The sequence below is a fragment of the Accipiter gentilis genome, chromosome 25 (genome assembly GCF_929443795.1).
Source record: "Accipiter gentilis chromosome 25, bAccGen1.1, whole genome shotgun sequence".
Classification (NCBI taxonomy): Eukaryota; Metazoa; Chordata; class Aves; order Accipitriformes; family Accipitridae; genus Astur; species Astur gentilis.
In genome coordinates this window covers 2,217,486-2,236,786 of record NC_064904.1, presented here as the reverse complement: position 1 = coordinate 2,236,786, position 19,301 = coordinate 2,217,486, and the positions used below count along the sequence as shown (strand labels likewise).

General features: G+C 44.5%; 1 protein-coding gene across 2 annotated transcripts in view; it reads right to left on the bottom strand.

The window, feature by feature from the left end:
• The window catches only part of FLRT2 (fibronectin leucine rich transmembrane protein 2), a 64,544-nt gene extending 47,270 nt beyond the window's left edge, over positions 1–17,274 (bottom strand). Inside the window, exon 1 of one of the 2 annotated variants that reach the window (XM_049828489.1) lies at positions 17,172–17,274. The gene's annotated coding sequence lies outside the window, so the exon portion shown is untranslated. Of the gene's footprint in view, positions 1–13,973; positions 14,066–17,171 lie in introns of those variants that run through there. The other variant, XM_049828488.1, reaches the window with a different exon arrangement.
• Positions 17,275–19,301: the final 2,027 nt, after the last annotated feature.

Genomic DNA, 19,301 nt, shown 5'->3' with positions numbered 1-19,301 from the left:
TAAATGTTCTACTTTTGATTTTGTTTTCAAAAATGTTATGGATTTTTGCACTTGCTTTTTAAAGTTTACTATGGATATGGGTGGTGTGTACAAATAGGCAGTTCTTTGTAGTTACCCATTTGATTTGTCAGTGCACTGATATCTATGCATTGATTCATAAAACATCAGCACCCTCTACTTTACTTCAGGCATTTCACACAGTTCTGCACATGCACTGCGCATTTCTGATTATTTACAGCCCTAAATATGTTTTGCAGTGAGATTGTCAATTGGTCTGATGTAAGGATGCTCATCTTCTTTCTCCTTTACCTTATCTAATTACTTATCTAGAGTGTTCATATCTATAAAGTCAGTGGAGTTACAAATATGATCCATGCATTCATAAATAATCATGGGTACAAACCACTTCCCTGAATTTCGTGTTCAGAAGGGAATTTAAAGCTTTGCAATTCTGAGTGACCAGGTCTCATGTTGCATATTAATTCTCCACATGAAATAAAGTTATTTGATATTATCAAACACTGCAGAATTCTTTTGTAATGACACTTTTCACTAAAGTTTTACAGATTGGCATTAGGCTACTACAGTGATGAGCAGACTATAAGATCAAATAGAACAGAACAGAATGTGGCTCATTATTATTCAGATTTTTTTTTATATCTAGTTGCAAAACACTATACTAGTTTCTATAAAGAAAACAATGACTAACAGAAGAATACATTTGTTCTTAGACATTAACTGCCTCTGGTACTACTGAAATTTGTGCTGGAAAAAGGCTGCTAAATCTTGTAGTAAAAGACATCACCGGTTACCAGCTAGAAAAGCTCCACACACTTTGCTGTCTTTCTGTTTGGAGACAACAGTGTAAAATCTCTCTGTAGATTCTGGAGGTAAATATTCATCCACAAAGCAGCAGTACTTGATTATCTCCAGTAACATTAAAGTAATTTCATCATACTCTTCTTACCTTTCTTAGAAAACACCACCATCAGAATATGCACAACTATAGGCTTAATTTAAATTAAAAAATGGCAAATTGATAGAGGACCTCTGTCATTATTCTCCCCACTCCTGCAGTAAAGAGTTCCTCTGTCATTATTCTCCCCACTCCTACAGTAAAGAGTTCCAGTAGCAAGAGAAATTATTTAATTCACTAAAACTGATCAGTTTGAAATTTAATTCAAGTGCCGAAAGTCTACAGTTGCATTGATAAAACCACTGTGTCCATAGTCCTCTGGCAAAAGCAGATGAAGGTTAGGCTGGTAAATTCTTTAGAGTCATACTACATGCCCACGATGGTCATATGCATGTGAAAATCAAGCTTCATTAGATATAGCAATGGTGGCATGCATGAAAAATGTCATGGAAAATTTGTCAGTCACAACAGGTACAGCAATTCATATGAGATGGCTATAAGATACATAACTGAAGTATAAATAGATGCCTCAATAAATGACATAACCGTGTCCACATATGAATCTGAAACTCCAAACTGTGCAGCAAGTCACTAGAGCAATGCTGGAAACCTGACCTTAGACAATCGTATGCCCAAGCATTTCCTTAAATCACCAGTTAAGTCAAGAAAAAAAAAATATTTACTTTGTGTGAGAGATTTGAAGAGCAGGGTCCTCTATTGAGTCAGAGGCAGCTAGGGCACAAACAGCAGAGTGTCAGCTCGCAGACTGCCATCCTTTCCCCTTATTGCTAAAGAAGGAAGGCTGGACTACAGTCAGGGCTCTAACAAGGAACTCAATAGAGAAGTTTTCTGTTTTATGTTGTGGATATTCAGCTGCTGTAAACTGGTCTAGGCCTGATTTACGCGAGCGCTAAACATCTAATATCAGGCAGCTTTCTGAACTTGCTTCTGCGTCAGCGCTCCTTTGATCAAATGCTGTTATTAACTCTTCCTTCTATCTTTCATTTGCGTTGCCTCTTTTTATGTCAGGAAAAATAGTGCAGAGTTTGTTTCTGATAATGTGCTTTTTGCAAGGACTTGAACAGTGTGACTTAGGCTCAGTTCTACTTTGTTAAGATCAGAGGAAGAAGAGGATGTGGAGGTGAAAGAGCAGTTCATCCTCCTTACCCAATAAATCTTTTCACTTCTGACAGGGACTGGAAAAATGAGGCTCTGTTAATAGTGCTGGGTTTACCTGAGTCCACCTTTCATTTCATATAGATCACTGTAGACTATGGGTGGATTTCAAAGAGAAACAGAAAGATTTTGTATTCATCTGGAGAAACCCTGTGTCATTCTGTCCCCTCTTAAGCTTTAAAAATGATGTATTTTTTTGTTATTTGTCTTAGACTGTTAGGAAAGATAGGTCAGAAGCTGTAACATTGTTCCTGTTCTCAGGGAGGAAACATTGGCTAGTAAGAAGTAATGCAGGGTATTTTAATTTTCACTTGTACTTCATTTCTTTGAACTGACTAATAAAAGACTTGCAAATCTGACAAAACATGAGTTTTCTCCAACTCCCTAAAAATAATTACTTAAAAAACATGTTTGGCTGAATTTTAGTGCTCATGAAAAGGGAAGACAGATACTACTGAGTGAAGCATCGCACACAAGTTCCCTGGAGCAGTTCTGCCAAAGCAGCTCAGTCCCACACCTGTCCTGGAACTATTCACAGAGCTAATCTATGCGGTAGTTATTCCCGTGTGGGCAACTATCCATGAGAGGCTTGACTGAGACCAGCCAAATTCATCTGACTTGTGTTTTATTACTTGCAGGAAGCTTGATCTGAAAGAATGAAGGGCTAACATGTTAACTCATACAGTGCCATCTTTCCACTGAGTTTTTTCTTCTCTTTTACAGTTATGGTAACTGAATTCTAGTCAGATTCTTTACTAAACTTTCTGCAAGATTACAAGTAAGCAAATAAGTAGAGTTACATATTGTCCCAAATATTATTACTACCGGAACACTGGTGGAGAATGCTGAAATCATTAAAAAAATTGCACACCCTCTCTAACAAAGCAAGGGCATATATCTTTAGTATAACCTTCCCCATAAATTATCTCCTTCCTTCATATTAAGTGCCTGGACTCGGTGCTGCTGCTGATTGTGAGCATTTGGTGTACTTTGGGAACAGAAATGCCAGCCCTCCCATACATACACACATGCAGGAAGTTTCTGCAACCGCTGATGGTTCATTCCTCAGGGTGTACCTACCGCTCCTTGTCCCCTCGCTGTTTTTATCTAGTGTGGAATCTAGTGTTGAATTCTGCCTTGCCTTCAGCTGCAAGGAGAAAGCATACTGCAAGCCCAGACCATAACGTAGGGTTTGATCAATGTTTGACGTAGCCAGTGATTTAATCAACAGGACAGCATGAATGCGCTGATGACGCAGAAGCAACATCACAATTCCGTATGTTGCAGTGCATGATGATCATTTCTTTCAGCCTGTTTCTTATAAGCAAGAATAAGAAATACCCACTTTGGTGCCATTTTCCCCCACTGTATTGTCCCCAGTGTTCCCCTAATTCAGTCTTTTTTTGTTAGGTAATGGATCTCTAATCTCTTTCAGATGAGAGGTGTAAAGGCAAGAGAAAACTAAATGTCATAAAAGCTGCCAGGTTCTATATTATCTATTTTAAATAACAAATAATATTCATTATTCCCCTTTGATTTATCTATGTAAAGCAGACTTTCTTTATTTATACCTATGCCCGAGAGGAAAATTTGAGACTAGTTACTCACTAATTGCTTTATCCATCCCATTTTTACTCTGTATCCGTTTTTTCTTATGGTTAACATGCACAGTTTCTAAGGTCACAAAAACGAGGACATGGAATAATATTAAGAGGGAATACACCAAAGCTCACCAAACCAGACTCACCAAACACGTAAGGGTTCTGTTCTAGAGCTAACACATTCTGAGATAGCATTAACTCTGTCTGATGATTCCCATGTGCTATGCCCACCACAGAAAAAACTGGGGGAACTTCACCGATCATTTTCTCCCCTCCTAGCTCCTTCTAGATTGTGCATTGCCCTACCTCTCCCTCTCATGGCAGTCAACAGTCTTCCTCTCAGATGAATCACAGCATAGGTGGTTAAAACCATGATCATTAGGAAACTCCAGTTTCCTGTTGCACAAAAAGGTTATTGTTTATCTCTGCACTTCATTCAGTCTGGACAATTTTGATTACTCGCTCTTATCCTGTTTTCCCCCCAGTTATTTTCTAGTCACTTTCCCTTTCCTGCTTTTATCTTCCCTCTGCACAATACTGCAATATTTGACCTGTGAAAATAATATGGGAAATATTTAAATGAAAATAAAAGCTTCCATCACCATTATTGCTTATTGTAGTTTTGATAGTATCTTTAGGATACTTCGTGTCCTCAGTGCACCTGACATGACAGACATAACAGAATGAACTCCAGCTTAAAAGACAGATCCTTCTCAGCTGAAGAGCTAAATAAAAATTCTGATTCAGCCAGTGCTACCGCATGTATTTAAAAAACAGAGTGTGAGAGAGAAACAGGAGAGAAGTATGCTGCTACCAGAATATAAATACATGTCACTAAAAGTACCCCAGATGGTGGAAAGGAGTGTAAATTTCATGGCAAGGCTACAGGCCTTGCATTATTTCTGCTTCTAATAAGCAGGAGATACTCTTTCAGCATAGTTTTGAAGGAGTTAAAAAGAATGCCTTTCTGTCAAACATGGTTATCATTCAACACAAGACAATATAGAGGGCTATACTTAAACACCCCTTCCCAAGATCACCAAATGTTTCTTCACAAGACCTAAGTAGCTTGTGAACTGATACTGATGTTATCTGAAATTTAAAGGTGTTTATTCTCCTAGTGCGTACAGAGGATCATCTTTCTGCAGCTGGCTGGCTAGACTGTAGGATGTCTTCTCTCAGTCAGCACATGCATAACCAGACAATCATTCGGCAGCTTGTAAAATATGATTCATATGAGAAATTGATGGTCTAAGGGAAGTTCTGAATATCAGAGGTTCATAATTAGAATACCTATGCATTTGATCCAATAGAGTTTCCATCAATGTCACAGAGATGAGTGGTTATGAATTTCAGAGTCATCTCTGCTCGTACAGACTGATTTATGCACTTTCAACTTTGGACAAATGAAGGGCAAAGAATTAAAGCCAAACCCTTCTACCTAGAGAGCTCCTTATCCTTAGAGGGGTTCTGAAATTTATAATCACCCCTCCTGGTGCTCAGGATCAAGCTCCACAGCTGGTAACTCATGACCTATTTATGCTCATGCCATCCATCTGCTTTCAGTCATTCTGTCCTCTTATCTGTAAATCCACAGTCACACTATGTAGGATGTGTGGATCTGCTGATAAGAAATTTTTGCAGGAAAGAAAATCTGGGCAGATCAACAGTTCTGTTGGCAGAGCTGCTGGCAGCAACTCTAACATCTCATTTATTCCAGATTTATAAAGATCCATTGTGCTGATCTGAGGATAGAGATGAGTGTTTGACTTCTGTGATAATAGACTATCTAGTTGAAACCTGTATTTGGTATTAAATATTAAGTTAAATAGAGACTGATAAGATTATCCAGTGTGGGACAGAAAACAGCCATCTTGTTAGGATTGAGATTTCCATAGTTCCTGGGCTGTGTGTTTGGGTTTCCTTTGCTTTTGCATTTGGGTTTGTTTTGGTTTGGTTTGTTGGCTTTTTTTTTTTTTTTTTTTGTTCATTTTATTTAATTTTAAAATCACTGCATTTTACTGGAAATATACATAGCTAAAAACTAAGGCTCTAGTGTGAAGACAGGGACTCAGCACCCTGTAGCCAGCACTCAAAAAAAAAAAAAAAAATCCAATTGCATCATTCTTTTTAAAATTCTATTAAAAAGAGTACTACTTGTGAAAACAGTTCTCTATTAACTATAGGGGGAAAGCAAACAAACTAGAAAAACTCATATACAGTTTCCTTGTCAAAGTTCTGATTGCCCTGCTACCTAGTTAAATAATAAAAAAAGGAAGATGGTAACTAAGCATCAGAAGGAAATAGATTTTGCTAAATGATCTTTTGCCATTCTAATTCTCTCATAAATCTTTTTTTTTTTTACATTTTGTTTGTGTGTGTGTCCCTGCATGCATGTATGTGCATGTTTATGATTATGAATACACAATACCACTTGTATAAAAAAGAGATTTTGATAGGACGCAACATGGATAAAGCAGTTAGAGTAACCTTACTGTCAGATGCTCTGCCATAGAGGCTTAGGCATCTCTGGGCAATTATAAGGGACTTGGCTCCGTCTGTGGCATTCAAAGTGCACATTTAAAAAAAATGAGAGGTGCCCATTATGCTTCTTTCTTGCCTAAGTATTTTCAAAGCTATAATGGTAGACATTTTTCTCTCCGAGTAAAGACTGTTATTCTGTTGCACAACTGCTAAAGAATAAGGTTCTGAAATTAATATTGCTAAAGAGCGAAAGTAATTTTTCAAATAAAAAAAAAGACTTCCACTGGCAAAATGCATTTTACAATTTACTGTTGAACTACTGCAAGAAGAAGCTTTTCACTAAGCAGCATGGCACAGGGCCAGAAGGAGCTATTTCAAAAATCACTGTTGGGCATATACCAATTTGATACACAGGATTTAGCAATACAGTTGGGAATGACTCCATGTGTCTGTGTGTATGTGTTCAGGTTCTGTTAAATTTTAGCAGTCTCTAACTGTATACTCATCTTCAGTATGAGGAAATTTGTTGTTAGCCTGCTAAATTTGTTTTAAAGAAGGAGAAATTTATCAGGCTGGATAATGGCACTTTTTGCTTGTTTAATTTACTTATTTTGTGTTGGAAATTAATTTTCTATGGGCAGTTCAAAGGATAAAATATCAGACAAAATCTTTGGAAACACTTAAATCAAGAATGAAGATTTTATGAGTATACTAGAGAGATGACTGAGCTGTTGGTTAGCCTTATATGTCCTTTCCACCTCCAGATTCTCTTGTTCAATGAATAATGTGGGGGCTTACAGTAATGAATCAGGACAACATGATACAATAGAGCATTAACTTCTCAAATGGAGTCCTCCAACCACCCAATCCAGCTTCATACCAATTCAGGTATCAAAGTGATTTATTTTTTTTTTATCATAATTATAACAAATGATGAAATAGACAGCAAGTTTTCAACTGATACAGCTCAAGAAATAATGTTTAGTCTAGGAGCATTTGTGACTAACTCCACAGCTAGGTGCTTAAAGATAAGAATAAGGTTAAACCTAGATCAGTCAGTGAAGGGGCCCGTGAAACCAGATGAACAAGATTACTAAATGGGGTACATTTAGTTGGATGCAAATCTCTCAATGACACAAGAAGCACCACCTAGGAAAAACTTCCTAGATCACAAATGAAATTATAAGGTACTACTAACAAATATTCCTTCATTTAGAGACACCTCACATGGTTTCAGGTAGCATTTCAGTCATGCAAGAGGCTCACTAAAATCACCTCACTTACCAAAATCATAATTCATTAAATGATATGCACACCTGATGCCTAGTCTACAGACAGTTTTTATAGAAGTGTACCTATGTAGGCTGTGTCTGTGACAAACACATATACTGCTACAATCCTAATATGGATGCAATTCTAGTCATTTAAATGACTTGTACGTACATAGCTTGTTTTTCCATACACACTTGAAGAAACTGCTAATAAAAGCATATTTACATTAGTATAACCAAAGATACACTGTTGGGGTTGTATCATCTTCAATTATAGCTAAATGACATCACTTTGGGGTATTCAAATTATTACTCACATGAGTAATCTCTAATCATGAGAAGAGTGCCTGTGAAATTAACTTGCCAGTGAAAGAGAGAAGGATTGAGTCTGGAATCAAATACATTAATTTAAAAGGCAGTTTTTCAGCTGTGAAGTTATATTTCATAAGAACAGATAAGTCTGCTACAGACTCTTTCCATTGACCTTAGGAGCAATACCTCTTGGGAGCACCACCTCTTGGGAGCACCTCGGGTTTTTTACTCGGTATAGAAACTTCCAACACAATGGAGAAAAAAAAGTTTTCCTTCTTATTTAATTTGATTTGCAGTTCACCAACAACATTAATTTTGAATGAAAATTCATTATATATGCTTTGAAGGGTCTGAGGGAGACCTCTGTGATTATAGACAATGTCACAGTCACCTATTTATGTAACACATACACAAATTATATATATATGTGTATATATACATAAAACCTGCATTCTTCTTCAGAACTGTATATTAAATTTCTTTTTCTGTCAGTAAGATGCTGATATAAAATAATATTTATTTTTTGTTGCATTAATTTCCAATGACATTGTGAATGTCATACCCATTTTAAAACAGTTCTAATATTGTATTTCTTTTTCTCTGTAGGAAAAGCACACAGGAAATCTCAAGAGAAAGAAATATTTGTAACTCTGAGCCTACAAGCCTGTGGCTGATGACCCTGTGACTGCAGTTTGACCATGGTTTGGTCCTCTGCAACCTGTGTGAAGATTGAGGACTGGGTCCGAGCATCACTGAAGGCTCCTGGCCGTGCTAGGACACGCTGCGGGAGCGCTCTGTCCTTTCCCCACGCAGGCAGCCCTTTTCCACACGATGCCTCTTGGCTAACTCTTAAGGAACAGCTCAGCAAGGCATGAGCTACTCATGCGCCTACATGGTGCGGGACCAGAAGTACTGTCGAGAAAAGCTCTTCTCTTTAATTTTTCCTGTTGGTTCTAAGAAACGAATGACAAAAGCTGCCAGAAGGAACTGGGAGTGGCACTGCTGCACACTGATTTCAGTTCTCAGAAGGTGCTGATGAAGCTTTTCATTCAGAGCTCTGACCTTTCCTGTTCTTAATGGGTCATGTAGTACTACCGTACAGTTTACAGTATTTACTACGAGAGAAGTGCCTACCATCAGCCTGCCCAGACCTTGCTGAACACAGAAGTCCATGACAGTGAATGGCTAATGCATCAGAGAGATGGAATTCCAAAGCCTTTTGCCTGCAATTCTCCCTCAAGATCCCTCACATTAAGCAAATTTTATCAATTTTTGTCTGAATAAAGTTTGTGGAAGTTTTGGATTAATTCAATCGTGTTCAGGAAGGAACTGATTTGACATCTATAATATAGGCATCTATAATATATGTAAGATAATTAGATTACCCATGACAACTTGGCCACAGTAAAGAACTTTGACCAAAGAGCAGAACTTCTGCCCCTTCATCCAAACATTTTCACTGTGATATATTCACAAATAAATTATGATAAAAGGAACTAAATGCCCTCTTCTCTATTCTGTAGCTCAAGGTATGTCCCTACCTGGGCTGGGGTTTGTAAAACCAAACTGCAGATCATTACAGTAATCTACAGATTACTGTCCGAACTAGCTTTGAAAATGATTCTTTTTCTTCAGTCTTTAATCCATAACTGTCGCAGAAAATTACAATGATAATTTACCTTGCGAATAGGTAGCTGGTGATTAAGTGTGATGAAAGTGGCCTATTGACTTGAAGGCCAAGACAGAATATTGTCTGTGACCTTTAATATTCTGCTTTGTAAGGGACAGATCCTACAAAATACTGATCAGGGGCTGTTGGAGGCAAGCCACCTCTCACCTGGGGCCAAAGTAAAATCATCACTTTGCAGGACCAAGTCTAGCAATAATCTGATCTGGTACATCGAAAGCCTATTGAGTTTTGCTTGCAAGGACTGAAGGATCAGTCTCAATGACAGTGTACCTTTGAATGATCAACCATTCTCCGTGCTGTATGCCTTTATAAATACATCCTCACACTAAACTAGGCTAGAAAAGGTTTCCTCTACAACAAATTAATAAATAAAGCAGTTATAGCTTGAATTAAAATATACAGCAGATTGTTTCTAGGTAGAGCTGATAGATAGCACCAGGTTTCTTTTTAGAAGGGATATTTTACGGACCTCTTTAAGCATCACTAAGTTTTCAGGAATGCTGAATAGAGCATGATGGATTTGGTTTAAGTTGTTGCTAGTATTTAATTTTGATTCAGTTCAAAGGCCTATGTCAGAAGAAGAAATCAAAAAGGGGAAAAAAAACCCAAACCCGCTAGCTGGGTAAACGATCAATAAAAAAAAAAGGAAGGTATAAGAAAGAACGTCCCAACACCTTTCACCAGTGGCTGAAAATACCGGATTAAATTGCATTATTCCTGGAAAAATATTGTTTGATGTGACTAGAATATAATTTGTTAAACAGAGAATAGTTTTTATTTCAAACGCTTCTTTCCTGAGTATTACCTATGGATTAAGGCTTGGGTTTGCTTTAAATAAATGAATAAAACATGCCTGCCAAGAAACATATTTTAATGGTGATTTTTTGTGGTTGTTTTTCTTTAAAAGTCAATTACTTGAAAGGTGTAGGTTACACACAGCTGTAGGGGAACTAAAACTCCTATCTTCAGTGTATGTTAAATGAGACTTCTTTACAATAATAACTATATATTATTCTTTTCCATTGTTTTTTATAAAAGAAAAAAATTTGTTTTACCAAAAGAAAATAAAACCCAATTTTTACACCTCTGGGGCAAGTTCCAAGTTCTTTTGCTTTCTTGAGGAAATAAATAAAAAGCATTGGCAGAAAGACTCCTAAAAAGACTGCCCAAGGGGGAGGGAAGGAAACACCTAAAACCAGCATATTACCAAGCACTGAAGTAATCAACTACAAACTGGTAAAAGTCAAACAGAGGTATTCACCTACCCAAAGATATCGCTGATCAAGTCCTCAACTGCCATTTACAATCACTAACTAAAACATGGAATATAGCTCTGGATATAAACAAGACACAAATTAGTACTGGGAAGCTGGGTTTAATAATCCCCTAAAAGAGACCATCTGTTTATAAAGACCCCCTTTTCCTTGATCTCTGACATGTATTCCTAATATAGACACATCTGGATTTTTTTTTTTTACATTTTTTAAACACCCTGCTACTATAAAGTCTACTTATAGTATATCTGGTCTGAGTGTTTGTCTCAAGTTTCAGTTATTATGTAAGCACTCAGGGGCAATAAAATTTCACATAGAGTCAGCCTGTTTTAGAGTAAGTATTAAACCATCAGATGAACATAAATGCAATTCCTTTATTACTGATGTTCAATACCACTGGATACTTTTTATTTTTCTGATTTTTGCAAATGTTCATCATATTATCACTGGAATAGCTGGATTAGATTTAGAGTTCCTTTCAAGTTCTGGGTTCATGTTTGGAACTGGAGTTTGGTTTTCTTGTTTTCCTGTTTAAAACACCAGGAAACTGCATTGCCTGTAATGGGTATGACATTGATAACCTGACAAGCTAGGTGATTTGCAGGTATAAAAGACCAAAACAATTTATAGCCTGTGTTTCCAATCCACTATGGTGAAGAAAAAGGGAAAAAAAATCACCATTGACTATACACTTCTGGCAGATAGAGGTCACTAATGGACTGGATTTAAATCTGTCTGGTAAAAGCCTGAAAGTTACACGAAAGTAATCTAGTGAAAAATGAACTCATTTTGAGATTAAAGAGGTGGCAGAAATGATTAAGAAATAAAGCTCTCACCTTCCTAGAAACAATATTATCTTAAGTGTGCCTTCTTTCTAGTCCTTTAAACAGAAAGTGCAGTACAGGAAAAGCCTGATAGTGATGCTTGTTTGAACTCCTTTTTGTATTCTTGACTTGGTAAATCTATGCCTCTCCTCCTTTTCTGTGGCAAGCATAGGGAAGTCAGCCCTAATAACACCCTACATTTTAGATACTGCTATTTTTAGCAGTTAAAGGCAAGCACATTCTTGATTCTTGAAGGAAACCATAGCCTATGTAATGCAGATTCCAACTGGGAGGGTGTAGGGTTGCGCAAAGGAGATATGTCTACATTCTAAATCAAACTATCCAGCAGGCCAGGATATAAATGTGACTTGTAACAGCGGCTCAAATTAGATCCAGACTCTCAGAGCCAAACACAGATAACATCACCTTATACAAAATATAGGGTGTATGTGTATGTGAGGAGCGACTCTTTCAAGAACGCTGGGTGCATTCCAGCACCACTTCTTTTTGCTACAGCCTTGGACTTTGGAAAACACTGTCAACTGTTCTAGTCACGGGTAGTTTTACAGACACTGTATTTACACAGTGCTCTGACTTACTTCACCTACAGTACTCCAGGCCTGCACTCTCTTACTTTTAACTGCCTAGCTACCATATCAGGATAGAGAACAACCATTTAAATAGCAAACCCCCTACAAACATTAATGATGTTTGAAATCTCCTCTCACATAATTTTCAGGAACAAGATCAACGCTAACATTTTAACATCACTTTTGTCACTTAGAATTGTGACTTTTAAAGAACATCTGTTGTGTCTTTCTCATTGTGCAAAGATTATATCTCAGTGATAACATACATTGATTGACTCTTTAAAGGAAGAAAGGCAACAAAGGTGGATAGAGGTATAGGTACGGTACCTTTTAAGTGTTTTGAAAAAATACCAGGATGGATTTTTCTCCTTCCAAAAATACATATATATGAAATCAATTCATTAATTTACTCTTAAACTACAAATATATAAAGGTGCTCTTGGAGAAAGACCATGCCAGTGACTGAAGCAAGGAATTAAGTCCATGGAAGTTTGGGGGGGGCTTTTTGTCTGGTTGGATGAGTTTTTTAAACCCAAGTAGTGATGAGTCTCAACCTCTAGCCTGTTTAATTTCCCTGCAAGCACTGTAAAGTTAGATGCAGTAAATAAAGCTCTCTTTAACACACACCCTGTCTTTGTGCGCGTGTGTGTGCGTGTACGTACGTCTGTGTGTGTGAGAGAGGTCCGACTTGCTTTAGTACCTTTTCCTGCTCCTCATAGAAGGAACCTCTCCCTTTCTATTTAGCCGAGCTGTGCATTGCAAAAAGCAGCATCCGAAGAAATCTAATCAGTACCTTCCACACACAGTACAGGAATTTACACGGATTTGTGCCCTGGATTTATTAGCTTATTGTAAGCCTTAAAAGAGATTTCCTCCATTAAAATTAATTAAAAGCTCCTGTTGACGGATGCCCATTCCAAAAAGAAGGTGGAGAGTCCCACTCTCTTACTTCGCTGCTTATTTCTTTATCTTTTATGGGGTTTTATCTCATGCTCTAGAGAGGTCTTTTCAGCTGTTTGATTTCTTTTTGCGATCTGGTATTCTTTTGCTCACCACCACCCCCCCCCCCCCCCACCCCCCCGCAGTATTTGTTATTCTTTTGCCGGAGATCACCACCTAACTCATCAGGTCCACGAGGGGCTCCTTCGCATTCCGAAGTCCTGATCCAATTCTCTCAGCCTCGCCCCCACCCACTCACCCCCAGCCCCGCTCCGGAGGCTGCCGATGGGGATCTGGCGGATCCTCCCGCCGGGCGCAGCTCCCCGCTCTCCCCGTCGATCCCTACGCTTGCCAGCGCCGAGCTAAGCCGACTGCCTCTCCCGAGCAAGGCTCACCTTTAAAGGTCCGTTGCCCAAGCCCGCCTCCCGAATACGGCTGACGGTGGGGCTGACACAGGCGCTCTGCCGGCTCCCCCCCGCACCGGGGGCAGTTCTCGGCTCTGCCTTCCCCGCCCGGCGCCGTGCGGGGGCCGCGGCGTGGGGGCCCGGCTCGGCACCCGCCCGCTCGGCACCGAAATGCGACCGGGGATCCGGGCCCCCGCTGCAGCTGCGAGCTCCGAGTCCCACCGGGAGCCCAGACGCCGGCGTAAAATAACACGGGGACCCCCCTCACACTTGCCGCCGGCCATTCATAAATTCGGGCGTGTGCGTGCCCGGCGCCGCACGCTCGCAGACACGGGGCCGTAATGAGGCGGAGGCGATATTGCCGACGCGCGGCCTGATCCCGGCTCCTCAACTTTGCCTCCGCGGAGAAGGCAAAGGGCACCGCGGCTCTAAGTCGCCCGGGGCTAGAATCAGCAGGAAGGAAAAGAGAGAGAAACGAAATCCCAACCGTACCTGGCGGCGTCCGGGAATCCCTCTCCGGCACCGATCGTAATCCCCCTCCGCGCCTCTGGCCCCCCACGCCAAAACTTTGCCGCCGCCGCCGCCGCCGCCGCTCCTCGGTGCTGGCCGCCGCCCTCCGCGCCGCGCAGCGCGGCCGCCCAGCGCCGCTCCTGGCCGGCCCCGCGGGCCCGCTCGCCGCCGGCCGCCGCCGCTCCGGAGCGACCCCCGCGCCTCCCGCGCCTTCCTCCGCCCTTAGGAGGCAGCGGCATCGTCCTCCCCCCTTCTCCGCCACCTCCTCCTCCGGCGCGCAGCCCGCGGCTCTGGCATCCCCAACGCACTGTCTCTCCTCGGGTCGCTCGCTCTTCCCCCCGCCGTTCCTCCGCCTCCGGTAAAAAAGAGAGGAGAAGGGGCCGCGGGGACGCCTGGTCCTGGGGCTTCCCTCCTTGCTTTTTCTCTCTTTCAGTCCTCTGCCAGCGAAGAGGGGATCACATGAGGAGCAGGCACGGAGACCCAGGACCCTTGGAAGTCGGAGAAGGCATCGGACACATGTGTAGATGGGAGTATTTGTGTGAGTGTGCGCGTCTGGCTCTCTCCGAGTCCTGCGCCTGCCTTCAGCCGGGATTGCAGGCTGATCTTAGCAGTAATGATGCCTCAGATCTGACTATTCCCTGCTAATGTAAGTCGTGCCTTTTTTTCCTCCCTGCCTGACACCCCAGGGAGATGTTTACAGTAATGAATTCAGTTGATAGCCATCTCTCTCTCTCTCTCTCCTGGAGTCCCTCCCACATTTCTAGTTTAAAGAATGCTTGGAAGGCAGGGCTGCAACCTAAAGCTTTCCAAGAGGCAAAGTCAAGCTAGGTTTTCTCTTTTTCTTTCTTTCCGTCTTCCCCCCCCCCCCCCCCCTCTCGCTTTTAACCCATTGCTTGCTGAGGGCAGTTTAGCGAGCTCCGTCCCTTTGGACTCGCCCTCGCCCACTACTCTCAGCGAGGGCACCCAAGCGGGCGGCGCTGCCCGGGGGCGGTGGGGGCTGCGCAGCCCCCGGCCCCCCGCCCCGCCTCGCCGCGGAGCGCTGCGGACCGGGGCTGCGGGGAAGGAAGGTGCGGGGATCGCCGCCCTTCGCGGCGGGGCTGCCTCGGCCCCGCTGCTCTGGGGGCTCTCGGGGTGTATCGGAAGGGCCGCCGGGGAGGGAGCTGAAAAACTCCCCGAGCTGCGGTCCTAACTGAGAGATGCCCTCGCGAGCGGTAATTACAGCCGCGCTGCTCTTCACCAACATGGCGATATTTCATGAGCAGCCGCCGCCAAGGGCGCCTCCCCCACTCCCTTCTTTCCCTTTCCTCCCCTCCCCACCCCCGCCCCCCGCGAAGTTTTAGGTAGGCAATAGCAGTACGCAATAAATATAACACAGAATAAAAGAAAGTCCAACCCTCAGGGAAGAGACGGACCTCCTTTAGTATTCCGTGTAATTTCCATCATCAGTCAGAAAGACTTTAAAACCGCCGGAGAAACCGCCTTTTGCCCTGAAGCGCTAACAACACCCTCCCCCCCCCCACCCCCCCTTGCCTCCCGTGCGCATTCAGCGCGTGTGCGTGTGAGTGTCCGTGTGCGTGTATATGCACACCGGGCTGTCTGCGCTTGTTTCGGGGTAACCCTTCCCCCGCCGCCCGGTTCCCCCTACTAAGCTACTCCAGCCGTGTCCTGACAAGTCCGCTTAAAGGCAACTCTGCTTAATACCGAGAAGCTCTTGAGCGGTAGGATACGGCGGTCAAGGTAGGACGTGGAGCGTGCGAAGAGAATTTGCCTCAAACTCCTCCATTGGTAATGAAAATGCACAATACGGCTTTTGCTGCGAGATACTTTAAGAGAGGGGCTGGGAGGGATGGGGGAGAGGAGAGCTGATCAATGCCATGTGTCGAGGAAACAGAAAAGGCAAGTGAAATGCCTCGGGGTTTGCTTCCCCCTCACCCCTGGCTGCTCACTAGCTTGCATTTTCTGCTCAGCCGTACCTCAAAAGCTGAATCACTCGCCATTGTCTCCGCACCTCCTTCGCCCTTCCCTTGGAGGGGCCTCAATTATTCACGACTTCAAAGGCTTAATAAGCCGTTCGAGGAGCCCGTCGCGGAGCCCCGGCGAGGGTCAGCCCGGCCGCGGTCAACTCGGCGCGGCTCCTGCCCCCACGCACCCGCCCTGCCCTGCGCCCGGTGCCCTCCAGGGGGGCTTAGGAGACCCCCCCGCATATTGATAGCCCCGAGCCGAGCCGAGCCGAGCCGGGCTGCCTGCCCGCTCCGAGAAGAGGTTGTGCCCTCACCTAGGCAGATGCGCGGAGTGATGGGGGGGGGGGCGGAAGGGGGGGGCGCAGGTAGCCCGGCATTTCTCAAGGGCCTCGGCGGGGGGGAAGGAGTTGAGGAGGAGACCCCGCTCCCCTCCCGGCACCGCTGCCTCGGGGGCCGGGGTCTGCTATAGGCCCCCGGGACGGAGGGGAGGGAGGCCGGGGCCCTCCGCGGGGCTCAGCCGGCCGGGAAGGAGCGGGTCTGGCACCGGTCAGACCCGCGGGGAGGGCCTGTACCCCCGGCTCAGAGACGGGGTGCTCTGAACTCCAGTCTCTGCCTGCAGCTCCCAGCTGGTCCGGAGGGATGAAAGGATCAGGAGCCCCGCAGGGTCCAAAGGCGAGTGAACAACCGTTTTCAAAGGCGGGTTTGGGTCCTTGACTTTTTGAGACCTGACTTTTTTTTCTTCCTTTTTTTTTTTTTTTTTTTTTTAAGGCTCTGCATACTTTTCAGAGCACTTTTTTTTGCGCATGATTTATCTCTCTTTCCCGAAGCTGATGGACAAACGGTGCATTTCTCGTGAAAAAAATCCCCCTTCTAAGACTTTCCCATCCTCTATCCACCCGTCCCTTCTTTCTCCAAGTCCCCGATATTAGCAACCTGTCGACAACACATAAGGCAAAGCAGACCTTTGTCGCTCAGAAGCATTTCTGCCCCCTGTGCCCCCAATCACGGAGGAAAGTGGGAATGCTAAAAACTTCTGCAAGGCTGCAGGCTGCTGCCCTGCCCCGCAGGCTCGGAGAGGTTAGGCGGAATTGTGCCTGTCCCCCTCCCTGCCCCCGGCCCCTCAACCAGCCCACACTTCAAATCCGAGAAAGGTGCTCAGGACACGCTGTGGCCAAATCAAGATCGTGTCAGTCCCCAAAGGGACTTAACTAGCCGTTACCTGCTCCTGCGGAGGCGGCTCCTCCTCGGTAGGTCACCCAAAGCCCACCGGGTCCGGCAGGTTGAAAGGGGAGAAAGTGGCAGAACAGCTGGGCTCCGGCATGGTATTATTTTAAGGATCACCACCAAGGTCTCTGTTTTCCATAGCTGCCAACGGTCACCATCACCCAAGGTTTCTCTCAAGGAAAGGAGGAAGGAAATTTTCTTGCCAAGCTGCTGTCCAGCCGGTCATTTGACCCTGACACCCACCGATGACACTGAAGAGCACCCTGCTAAAGCGGTTAAACGCCTCGTAATTTCCTTTCTTCTATTTCCCCCGGCGGCTCCGGCGCAACGCCACGGAGCGATCTTATCGCCGTGTGATCGTTATTCACCGGTGACAACCAGAGATGCGGAGCTCCTAAGTGAGGGTGACAGATTTCAAGCGCGGGGCTGCAGCGTACTCAGCCTCAGACATACTCTTCCTCAAACTTTGCCTAGCAAGCAAGTCAGCGGCTTAACCCTTTGCAGACCTTTCTCTCGCCCGGCCACCGAGACCTCAGCCCACGGGGGAGCGCTTATTTGAGAGGAACCGCAGCGCACACGGCTGCTTGGCGGGGGACTGTTTATTACGTGTCATTTTCTATTCTTGGTTATTTTCAGTTGAAACACATCAGAACCGCCAACTCTGGGGAGCAGTTGGAGAGCTGAGCACTTCTCCTCTGTGGTTAGGGGCTGGAGAAATCCTCTCGGCGAAGCAGATCTCTTGGGGACTCACCTGTGGTCCCTACTCTGTCGCGGAGTCTGGTATGCAAACTGTCATACGCATCGCATGAATCTCTCTCGCACACGCATGTACAGAGCTTCTGCACTTTCCTCAGCGTGGTGTGGCTGAAAGTAGAGATCCGAAAGTGCTATTTCACTCAGACCTCCGGATTCAGCTCGTTTACAGGTTATTAATAACAGCAGAGAAAGGAGCAAGCGAGAAAGAAACATATTTCCATGGGAAAAAAAAAAAGCAAGCTTTTTTCACACATGCACTTTGTAGTCAAAGGAAATATTTACCACCAGCAAACTCCAGCATGTCAGAACATGTTTCCTCCGAAGCAGAAGAGAGCCTTAAAAATGAGAGAAAAAGCATGTGCAATTCAAAGATGAAATGCAGTGCATGAAAGCTTTCCAAACTCAGTACCACCAGCCCGGAGCCTGATGTCAAGACAATGCTGTAGCACTGTAACACAGAGATGCAGAGAGGGAAACAAGGAAATTAGCGAACGCCATTGGTTTTCTAATATTCATTTATATATGTTTTCAGTAAATTACGATGTTTCTGTCATCCCTCTCTGCCCTCCCCCCCCCCCCAAAAAAAAAAAAAAAACCCACACTAAAAAAAGAGGGGGGGACCTCTAACTGCAGCTGAACGACACTGAGAGCCTGGTGTGGGATGGACTGCCGGGAGCTCCTTCCAGAGCCCCAGTGGTCACGCAGCAGGAAGGACACGGAGGCAGGTCGGTGCGTGTGAAGGAGAACCTGAGTGCTCTCTTCATTAAATGTGTGAGATAAGGCCGGGCGAGGAAGGAGAAGAATCCTACAGTAAGCAAGGGGGCAGAAAAAAAAATAAAAAAGATTCTCCTCCCACCCACATTTCTAAGTCTCGAATTTAAGCACAACAGGCAAATAAACCCCCTCTGAAGAAGCCCCCCCCCACAGCCCCTCTCCCAGAAAAAAGCAGCCCCTCTAGACTTTGCATATATCCTTGTCCTATTTACAACAGCGGGTGACGTAAGTGGGGAGCGTGGCGACCCCTGGCCGGCTGAGCTTTCGCAGGCGGGAGGCTGCTGCAGCAGGTGCGCGGCGGCAGCTCCGCGGGCGCGGAGCGGGGCCGGCGGGGCCGCCTGCACGTCCCGCGGCGCGGCCAAGGTGGCAGCAGAGCCCGGCGCTCGGCGGGCGGAGGGAGGGAGGGCGGGCGGCGCCGGAGCCGCGGGGGGAGACCTCCCCCGCCTGCTCCCCCCGGCTCGCTCTGCTTAAACTGGTGCATCCCGCCCCACACACCCCCCCCCCCCCACCCCCCGCGCCTTTTTAATCCCGGTTATAGTCTGATTACTTGGACTTTAAACAATTCCCCACCCCCCAATCACTGTGTGAGGCACGT